Genomic DNA, 11,559 nt, shown 5'->3' with positions numbered 1-11,559 from the left:
TAAAGATTTGGGAAAGAGAAAAAACAAACAAACACCTGCGGATCATTGAACTTTTGAATGATAGCACACAACACACTGACGAACATGTCGTTTTCCCGTGGAGAGGGTTGGGAGATCCCAGAGTGTTTGCTTGTTGGAAAAACTGTCTGGGATGCTTTCCAGGATTTCCCAAAGAGAAAAGCCTTGTTTTTCTTTGCTGGTGTTGTTGGGAGTGAATGGAGTGCAGATTGCAGAGGCTGTGCCTCTCATGTCTGTCCAAGGCCTCGATACCTTTGATCTTCTTAAGAAACAAACAAGCTTTTAAACTTGGCACTCCCGGCTAGTGTCTCTCTTCCTCTTCTTCTGTCTGCGTTCATCAAAATGCTGATCCTGAGAAAATTGATCTTGCCTGAATAGTTATGCATACTCTTACATGCTTATGCAGTGATTTGAGGTTTAAAATGCAAACTCCCACTACGCTGTCACAAAAACTTTGCTTGATGTGCATTTTTAAATCTCAACATGAAAGCCAGATCAAATGTGATGTGTGACAATAAACCCGACATGATTTTACTACATCTAGGGTTGCATAAGCTTATGTAATTTTAGGATATATCTCCCAAAAAAGCTTGTTTTGTTTGTATCTTATTCTCTTTGAACAAACTACTAAACCCACAACCAAAACCATTTTAATCTGTTTCAAGTGCCCAATATTGCTTCTCCAAGTAACATTTGTTTGCTTGTCCTAATTCCTATTATAAGTAAAGTAATTTAGCCGGCTGCTCCAGCTGCTCTAAGTTCAAACTTAGTCATAAAGTTAGTTACTGTGGACAGATTTAATCAGAAAAGGTTTCACAGCAGGTCACTTTATGGACACATGTGCAAACACACACGTAATCTGTATGTACTGTCTAGAGCTAAACTTCCGCTCTGTTTACTACCTGCTGCCAACATGTTATATCAAATGTCATAAGTAAAAGTATGTTATATCAAAATGTAAAAAAAGCAAAAAGAAAAGAAAAGATTATGATATGATCTGTATACTACCTACTGCCGTAACATGTTATGTCAAAATGTCATAAGTAAAAGAATGTTATATCAAAATGTAAAAAAGAAAAAAAAAGAAAAGATTATGATAAATATTTTTATTCTGTGGGTAATGGGGGCGGGACTAGATAAGCTTTTGCTTCTCCCGCTTTCCCTTTCGGCCATGTGTATTGTATTATTTGAACTAAGATGAAGTGTGATGATGATGATTTAAATTGACATGCCCGAAATAAACAAATTGATTGATTGATTGATTGATTGACTTTGTCTAGTTGCCACAGCATAATCATACATATAAACTGTCAAATTGCCCAACTGAACTGAGTGTATATGTAATATAGAGTATCTGACAAAACCCCTGATCAAAATGCTATTTGATTTGAAAAACATACAATACAAACATACAATTACACTCCACATAGGCTAAACCTTCACATTGACTACTTCTATAATTGACCTATAGCTTCATTAATCATCTGTAATTTGATGAATGTAGCGTCCTGTTATATCATACAGTTATATTATATATACTATATTATACATATTAAATTATTTTGGCCTTAATTTAATGTTATTTCATCTTTATTATTGATCCTTTGTTGCTTGTGAGATGAAAACTGCACTGTGAACTAAAGTCGTGCATTGTCTTCTGGATGTTTTCCACACTCCTGTGCAGGTTGTAGGTAGTGGACATTTCTAATCCCATATATCACAAACATTATGAAAGTTCTGTGCACATTGCATCTTTTCTTCCCACTGTTAGACGTTAATTAGATCCTATTTGAATCTTATTGTCACTAATTACATTTATCTATCAGAACAGCATCGTACTGTAAACTACAGTGAAATGATCCACCTTTATTCCCTACTGTTAGACAATCGTTCGATCTTGTTGAAGTGTAATAAGCACTTATTACACAGCCTACTGTACTTAGAGGTTAATCAGGATAAACAGCACATTGCAATAACTAAAAGTGGTTTCTATAGTTTGTAAGTGAAGGCAGAGGTTTGAATGAGCATAGCAACGTCATCAGTTCCTTAGACACAGCAATTTTCTAAACAACACACAAGACACTCTGTTTATATTAACTACAGCTTTTTACAGAAATCCCTAATCCCTCATCATTATACAAATAACATTAGATTAAATTAGTTTAAAAAGCGTGTTGGTTAACTTATGTTATGTTGCTCATTCGTGTAAATGCTGCTCAACTCGGAAACACACATTTCTCAAAGGTTTCACATATAAATAAAGCAGTCACATGCATTTACAGAGGACTGGCAGTTAAGTTTAATATACAGTAATATGCTAGAGATGCATGCTAGACTGATTTCTCAATTAGTCTGTGGCTTTTTGTTTTTATCTCTACAGACGTTTCCAGCAACTGATTCAATTATTACTAAAGATTATAACTGAAGTTGTAATGGTGCAACCAAGTTTGTAAATCAGCTTTAAACTATAGTTCCTATGAACGTACAGAACTCATAAACTCATTGGAGGATTTACAAGTCACGGCTCCAGCTCAATCCAGGCTTAGAAATATTGGCTCAGGTGTAAAATCAGGTGTTGGATTTATGGTCCAGTCCTGATTTGGGGGTGTTGGCAGCTGAAGGTGAAAAGTCGCAGTGAGGGCCAACATCTGGCTGAGCAGAAAAGGAAAAGCCTTCAATCAAGAAGATCTCTTCTCATTACTCCCCCTTCGTTTGCTCTCTGGTTATTAGTGGGCGCACAGCAGCCTCAATGACATTTTACACTGTCTCATCCCTGTCCCATCATGCTTCTGGGGATACCCTGGCATTTGGCGGCAGTGTTTTCATCATTGTCTGTGGCAGCACTGACCAGCGCAACTTCAGTCTCGTTCACTGTCACTCATCATAAGTGAGTTTATCAACACACATCTAATCGCTGCACTCCGCAGGGACCTTAACCATTTGCATACTAAGATTGCTTTCTTTTGCTCGGCTGAGAACGCACCTCTTTTGCATAATTGTTAATGATAAAGAGACGGTGAACAAATGTGTCAGAAGGTATTAGCATCACGTATACAACTGGATTCTAAAGGATCCGTTTAGTGAGTCGCTGAGAGGAAGGATGAGGGCAAAGGCTAGGAAAACTGAGTCTGGAGAGCAGGACTGTCAAGGGATGCACTTTTGCATGAAGGGAAGGGGTTAATTAAAGGGCCAGGGATGGAAAATATAGACGTGTGATATTTTTTTGTATTGTGAAATTCATTGTTTGACTAGGACGCCCCACTGAGATTAAGAATGTCTGTCTGAGAGAACACAATGGGCTTGTAAAAAAAAAAACACAAATGACAGACAAATAAGTGACAAAAAAATGTGGAATAATCAGAAAGACAAATCACAAAAGCACTCAAATCTAGTGGCAGAGCAGCAGGATGCAGGATGAGCCTGAAATATAACGTATAATTACATTCAAGAAAATGTTGCTCCAGTAGAAGGGAAACCCACAGTGGTGAACAACACAAGATGTTTACATACAGCAGAGTCACTGTAGCTGCGCGTTTCAGTATTTCCGCTGTGTGCCATTAAAGCACCAGACCCATATTGTCTGTCATCTGTTGTAATTACCACTTTTTTACACTGTCTTACCCTCTGTGGATAATGCTCAGCGTCTAAACCAGAAGTGTTTCCTGTGAATAGTTTAACTGTTTGCCACTTTATATGAAGCAGCTGCACCCTTTTTTTTTTTTTTTTTTTTACAGGACAGGAATAAATAAGTCATGCACACTATGGTTCAGTTGGGGGTTGAATTGCCCTCCCCGTGTTCTGCACTAAACACAGGCCTGTATACCCTCTGCACAGTATAATAGCATGATATTAAAAATGCCCACAGCGATTGTTAAGTCACGGCGGCACATTTGCACCAGGATGGATGACCTTTTGTGAATCCTAATGAGGCTTTTTCATGAGTTTCAAGAGCAAAACATACTGTAGCATGTAGAATAATAGCAGTTGTGTGAAAAGTCTCCTCAGCTAAATGCTTTTGTGAGCTGCAGAAAATTAAATTAACAGTTTTTCTATGTGGTCTGCACTCGCACTGACAGCTATTAGCTCCACTTTTCTCATTTTCTGACTGCAATTAAAATGATTAAGATTATCTCAAATGTGCTAAAGGTGCATTCTGTGAATTTCGCTCTAAACAGCAGCTGTGGTTACGGGCCTCCGCCTCCTCTCGGGAGATGTGAGGCCGTCCGAACTTCAGAAGTCACACCATTAAGAATAATCTCAGGGGTCGGGAGAGGTCGTCGCCACTCTCCCCTCTGGCTCTCCTTCAACAAATAACTGATAATGACCTTTGACCTCTCTGTTTTTGCATTAGAATCAGTATTCCTCACCCCCCCCTCTATAGCAACCTCAGGACCACTTGAAATGCCAGCCCTCCGATCCTAAACTTGATTTTTTTTTTTTTTAATGAACCCATCCAGAGGTGGGGGGCGGGGGGTGGTAATGCATTTGGGAGGAGGAGGGTGGAGACGGGGGTAGGCGAGCTTTGGGCTCATCTGCATCACAGATTAGGGTGCTTAGAGAAAAATCAACCATCCATGATTCATTACATGTTTCCTGCTGAGCCTCTGAGATGGCAACCGTCCTAGCAACAGGATCCTAGCAACAGCAACAACTCTCCACCGCAGCGGCAGCCTATCAGAAACTTTGATGCCTGATCAAAATTTAGCCAATAAAGAGGGGAGGACATGCAGAAAGCGTGATGATGTGTTTTCTCGTGCTTCTGGCCAGACTGGGGTGTGCTGAGGGCTCCCAACTCTGGGGATTAACAAGACTTTATTCATTATCATGTGTATTTGTGTGTAAATTTGCTGTTTATTTGTATCTTCTGTGTTTGTTTGATTGTTTTTCATGAATATTGTGACTTCTGCTCTGTAATACAGAACACAAAGTGACACAGCTGATGAATATCTGCATCGATTTACACTATATTTATGCTGACTATTTTCTGACATACGGATGCATATACAGTAGGTGAGTGAACATTCATCAATAACATGCTCAAAGTATTTGATATCAATACTTTCAATAGAATATAGATAGTGTGAAATGAAATTGTTATATCCTTCCCCATATTGTTGGTTCTTTTTCTTTCTTTCTATTATATGTATTGTAGTGTTGTCTTAAACTGTTTTTATGTAAATGGGATTACGGATGGGAATTAGCATTTTAGCTACAATCTGGCATATTTACATACTTGTTTCATCAATGTTCATCAATGTGCACTGTCCCATCTGAATAAACAAATTAATACAAATATATATAAATGTGTATAGAAATATTTAAGAATCTGCACATGGAGCTAATATAATATTTCCTAACACATATGAATACTTATCTGTTTTCCCAAGTACATGCAGGTAAAAGCAGCTGCTGCACAGGTTTTAGTAGTAGTATAGTTTTTAATAAACTTAGTCATTAATCATAGCAAAGAGGAAAACAGTGGGATAAAGAGGGCAAATGTTGCTGTTAAACTAGATTCTCCTTCCTTGTTTGTAGCTGCACTGTTCATTATGACCATATCACAAACAAAATCTGGGCGTGACCATGACGACAGTGACTTTAGGGGCTGCAATAAGTTTGACAGTTGATTGGCCGCAACTGAAGTATTGATTTGTTTCCATGTGGATGTCTGAGGCTGCATTCTGTGCTGGTGTTGTGTGGGATTGCATTATATTGAAAGGTGTTTCTCTTATTTCATCCCAACACTTGTTCACTGTACAAGCACACATCTGTTGTATTATGGTAACATGGGTATGAACACAGATTACCAAGAAAAAGTCAATAGATTTACCACTTTCTTTGGTTTGATAATGTAATCAGTTTCACTTTCTCTCTATGTTTAATTTCAAAGAGCACGTTATATAATAATGTACATTTTGTAGCTCAATCTCTTGCTTTATCTCCGGAGCCTACGTGCAACATAATGGTGATGGTGTTGATTTCCAGCAAACTAAATGATCCTGAAGTGTGGGATGTTTGTTCACCTGCCTCTCGGTAATCATACATCATCACTCAAAGGGCACTTTGACCGCCATGTGATGTCAGATAGGCCTGATCTTCACTTCAAAGAGATATGCTCTGTGCTGGTCCAAATGGTCTGATAATATTCAGTGTGGTAATACATCACACTGATGTCTTTCTCTCCACTTTGGAGTAATCTCAGTCTTTCTGCTGTGCAGTTTCCAGAGGCAGGGATCCCATCTCCCTGCACAACCAGAAAATGACTAACACCACATACAGAATGTTCAAAGCGTTCATGCAGGACTGTTTTACATGTCATTCTGGCCTGGGAGAGACGACTAAAGGATTCTGGATGAAAGCTGCTGAGCAATAACTTTATGCACGAAGACACTTAACACTTTTGTGATAATTTCTTCTATAGACTTGGGCAACCACAAGCTTCCTGGAAGCATTTTCAAAAACACAACTATCTGTCCGAACATGTAAATCCATATGGAGAACTCATTTATCATACAAGTAGCAGCAAAGTACTTCCATTTGATGTAAACAGCTGTTTTTAAGGGTTGGTAAGACTGACTGGATATTCGTTCTGGTGAAACATAACTTAAATATTACATAGGGATAAGACTGATATTCTAGACTCTTGATTTTTCTTGTAGTCAACAAAACCTGAACAGCGTAAAATCAACAATGAGTCGATCCCACCAACACGTATTGACCTTTACAGCCGAAGTCTGATACAGAAGACTTCCTACTCAGAGCTCCAGTGTCGTCCAAACACTATTTAAAAACCATAAATGAGACACCATGTTCCAGTGGGTGCCCTCATTAGGATAAACATGGACACTGTTATAGCTATTTCCACTCTCTCCCATACGCACACTTTTGCTGCTATGGTTGCAAACTGGATCAGTAGTAGGAGTATTACAGTAAAGCAGAAGTAAGCGAAATGTTTGTGTTATGTAATATAAGTCTTAAATAGTTATATCTTCCGACAGCAATCACTTATATAGAGTGTTTGGTCCGAAACACGGGTCTTTCAGTCACTCTGCTCTGCTGTAAGCCGAGGAGAAAACTTTCCTTGTATCCTACAACCTTTATCCAATGAGGAGAGAGAACGGCACAAAGGGGCGGTCCTCTCTGTGTGTGCAGCCAAGGGATGCGCGTGAATGTGGTGACGTAGGGACGAGGGCGGGGACTGCTAACTCCATCGGCTGACAGGAAGTTAGCTCTTTAATTAGTTTAATTAGTTCTTTAATTTTACAGATAATATTTTATTTTCCTTGAGGACAGTAACAAGTACTATTTGTACAATGTGACTGTTTCCACTGTTTTCATTCTGGACATGTTTTTTTTTTTTTGTCATGATAGTCCTCATGTTGACTGATTGATGAGAGTCCTTGAATAGGTCACTGAACACTTCTTCACATAAAACCTTGTCTGAGTCTATTATGTGTGAGGGTCAACATGTTAACAGTTTATTTTGCGAGCTGAAGTTTGAGCCAAAAACCATGAAAACTTCTAGGAAAATAAGTTCAAATTTTACTCCACACTTATGACACATTTTAATACAGTATATGGCACTAACTGTATGTAAATTTGCAGCTTGTTTCAGCGACAACAAACTAGTGAACACGTTTTCCTTTGATTTTTGTATTTAACTGCATGTATATTTTCTTGTGGACGTTGTTATTGGAGTAGCCTGAAGATTATTGCTCTGTGTTTGAACCTGCACTTTTCTTTTCTTTTTTTTTGAGGGCTGGCTGAAATCAGCAGTGTTGTTTTACCTGTAAATCATCATCCCAGATCATTTCAATCCAAAATAACAATCACAATTTCAGGGATTTGTTTTTTTCCTTGCATGAAAGTAAAAGCCACACAAGCTGCATTTCAGATTTGGACTATATTTCCCTTTCAATGGCTTTTTTTTTTTTTTTTTTACCCTCGTACCTTCAGCTGTAGAATTTGATTTTAAGCTGCTGCACTTCTCTTCTGCTGATAGCCTTGAGTGAAATGTTTCTGGAAATCCATCAAACAAGAGCTGATAGATGTGCAGCTAAAGAAGAAGACAAGGTAGGGAATCAAACTTTTTAATATATATTATTACAATATTCTAAGTTGTGAATATTATCATGTGAAGTCCATTGCTATTGAGCAAATTCATTGTTTAAAAAACTAAACTAAAATTCCAAATCTATTTAAATGATTTTAGGACAATAACCCCCTAATTTCTGAAACAATGAATTAGATTGAATCTGATTTAGAGTTATAAAAGAATAGTTGTATGATTAGAAGAGTAGTCATTAAATGAAAGGAGATTAAATATAACATTTAAAATGCTGATGTGTTTGGCCCTCTCTGAAGGCTTAGAGGCCCCTGAGGGTTCCCCACTGTTAAAAACAGATATAGTGGCTGTGAATCCATCCAGACTTTCTTTTTTCTGTCTCCTTCAAGCTCTGACCCATTTACACTACACACTATACATCCCTCTCGCTCCACACTGAGCTTCTCTATCCTGGGATTAAGTGACACTCAGACTGTCCAGACAGATTTCTGTCCCTGTCAGAAAACAGTCACCTGGTTCCTACAAGAACTTTATTTACTCCAGTGTTACAGACAGAGCTCCCACCGGCAGGAGACTGGGATCCTCTGGTTACTGTATGACGACTGTCTGTTATTGAACTGCCATGTGCTACTCTGGGTCTGTGGTTATTGTGCTCATGGTCCAACTCTTACACAAAACACTAAACTTCAGGCTTTTGTTGCGACTTTGCATAAATCCTTTCTTCATTCCCAAGACAAAGCGGCATTAATATCCCTAATGCAATAAGCAGAACCTGCAAACACACAAACAAGGCATGAAGAATCAATCACTGAGGAATTTCATTATGTTTCAGTTGGACAGGAGTCAAGAACAAGCTCCTAACCCAAATGTACTCCAAAGGAAAAAGGAAAAAAACACACAGACCTAATGTCTACACATTTATGTTAAATTATGTTTCACAGTTTTTCATTTGACATTTAGAGAAACCGCTTCATGCAGTACGAGTGTGTGGAAAGCTCATTGAACTGTAGGTGGAGGTGTGAATCTCTCTGCTCCCTTCGCCAGTTTACTCAAAGGACACTTGCCACCATGTTTCCTCCCTCCTAATCTTCCCAGTGCACCCCTAGAAGAAATCTCACTCCAATTTAGCTCCACCCAAATCCCTGTCTGACAGCTGCTCCAAAATAAAACGCACCCGGGAGGCTTTTTTATTTCACTTTGGATGTCCTGTTTCTACCTCCTTTCAATGCCATTTGGTAGCCAAATCATATTCTGTAAAATTGTTGTGTTGCATCAAGTCTCTTTGACCCTATAGTCTATGTTGTTGTGTTTTTTTTGTTTCTTTTTTTCACATTTACAAAAGTCTTAAGTCCTTGAGTACAACAAAAGCCCTTTGATGAGCGGATGAGTAACAAATTGTCTCTGCAGCGACGAGTGTTCAAAGCTTGTTTGACATACAAGGGATTCACGAGCAATTTCTGCACCAATTAGGTACTGCTGCTGTGAGAAAAAAAAACATCAGTGTTTCAGTGCTTGTTCTGTTTCATGTTGATTTAATCCAATCATGCGTAGTTATAAACAATCACGTTTATTAATTTCAGCAGGACTACAAAATTGTTGCAGTCATGACCTCCCTTTTGAGTGGCTGCAGCGCTTTTTTATTATAATAGCATTAAAGAGGACTTTCGTGTTGATCCAGCTGAACAATACCCACTTCTATGCTTTTTGCATGATATGAATAAAACATGATGCAACTTGTGACAGATGAGAAACTTTCTGTTATAATCAAACAGTTGCCTCTACATTGTCTGCAGTGTTTGGTGCATTTTTATTGTTGTTTTTTCGTGTACACATGAGGACATTTGATCTTTTTAATCATGTTTTGAACACTGGTTTGTTTATTGCGTTTTTTTCACGTTTATTATGTTGAATTTTAATTATGTATATGTGTGGTGTAGTTGTCTGATGGAAAAAAAAATCTATTTTAGGAATTGTTCAGTATATTTACACTACTTTGTGCTATTACATCTACTGTTTGCATCAATGCATCTGTTATGGAATAGAAAAGTTCAGTTATTGATGTGGACATGGGAGCTGAGTGTAATGTTTCGCCTTTTTAAAAAGCTTTCTTTTTAGTGTTATAGGCATTATCTTTGCTTCTGACAAAGCAATATAACACAACTGAATAGGTACAATTCATTTTGGCCACACCCCTTTGGTATCTATCTATCTATCTATCTATCTATCTATCTATCTATCTATCTATCTATCTATCTATCTATCTATCTATCTATCTATCTATCTATCTATCTATCTATCTATCTATCTATCTATCTATCTATCTATCTATCTATCTATCTATCTATCTATCTGTCCTCTCGGGTCTTGCAGTCAAACAGGTTTGTTTCTGTCTTTCACAGTCTAGTGTACTGAGTGTAGATACTCACATTGAACATCATTTCTCTCCATGCGGTGATGGGTGTCGATAGGCGCGCCGCTTCATTCGGTTGAAAGTGGGTGATTTTTCTTTTAAAGGAGGCAGACAGTGGCTGACAGGGAGTTTGACAGTGAGCTGTCGCTCTGCTCTTCACTCCTCAGGAGGTAGATGTCCTCAGAGTGGAAGTCAATAGGAGCATTTCACTGTTTTTTTTCACCCAGTCAGAAACAGTTGTGTAATGACTTTGGGAGGATGAGCCCTATAAAAAGTAAGGCAATGGAGGGAGATGGGCCACTGCCTTGACACTGTTTAATTAAACCCTTAGAGACTACTGGCTGCATGGGAACAAGGGCCAAATGAGTTGCTGGGTCATGTGCATGCGTTCTGCCACATGAATAATACAAAACACTGCAGGCTGATTCAAAATAATCTGAGAACGCTGCTCTTTCCACGGCTCTGCTCATGTGACAGGGAAATCCAGGGTGTTTTGTCCCTGCTTCTGTTCAGTGTGGTTATAGCAGAGTAGCTGGTAAAAAATACATACAGTATGGAGACACAACAACTCAGGTGATTTGGCAATGTAACAAAGACAGACTTATGTTGATTAAGAATGGGCTCTGTGTGTTGTTTACCTTTGTTTAAAATATAGATGCTGTGGTTAGGGAGCAATTTGATAAAAGCTAGTCTGATCAATATATTTTTTTTTATAACAGTAACAATACAAATGACTTCGTTAAATTATGAAACACTCGTAGTGACAAATCCAGAATTATTATTACAGTTTCCCCTGCTATTGGCTTATTGGTTTGCAGCTCAATTTACATATGTTTGGTTATCTCTTTTGGGTTACGGTTGCTAGACTAGTCTTAAGTGTGGGGACGATACAGTACAATATGATACGATTCGATATGATTCGTTACGATGTGATACAATACGATATAATACAGTATAGTACAAGTACTTCCATGAGAACATGTTGTTTCTTTAAGGATTTATTGGTAGGAGTCCATAAAAAATGAACATTTCTCAGACATTTCCACATTTCCTCTTACAATTATTA

The sequence above is a fragment of the Trachurus trachurus genome (assembly GCF_905171665.1).
Source record: "Trachurus trachurus genome assembly, chromosome: 20".
Lineage (NCBI taxonomy): Eukaryota > Metazoa > Chordata > Actinopteri > Carangiformes > Carangidae > Trachurus > Trachurus trachurus.
This window is presented reverse-complemented; position numbering follows the sequence as displayed.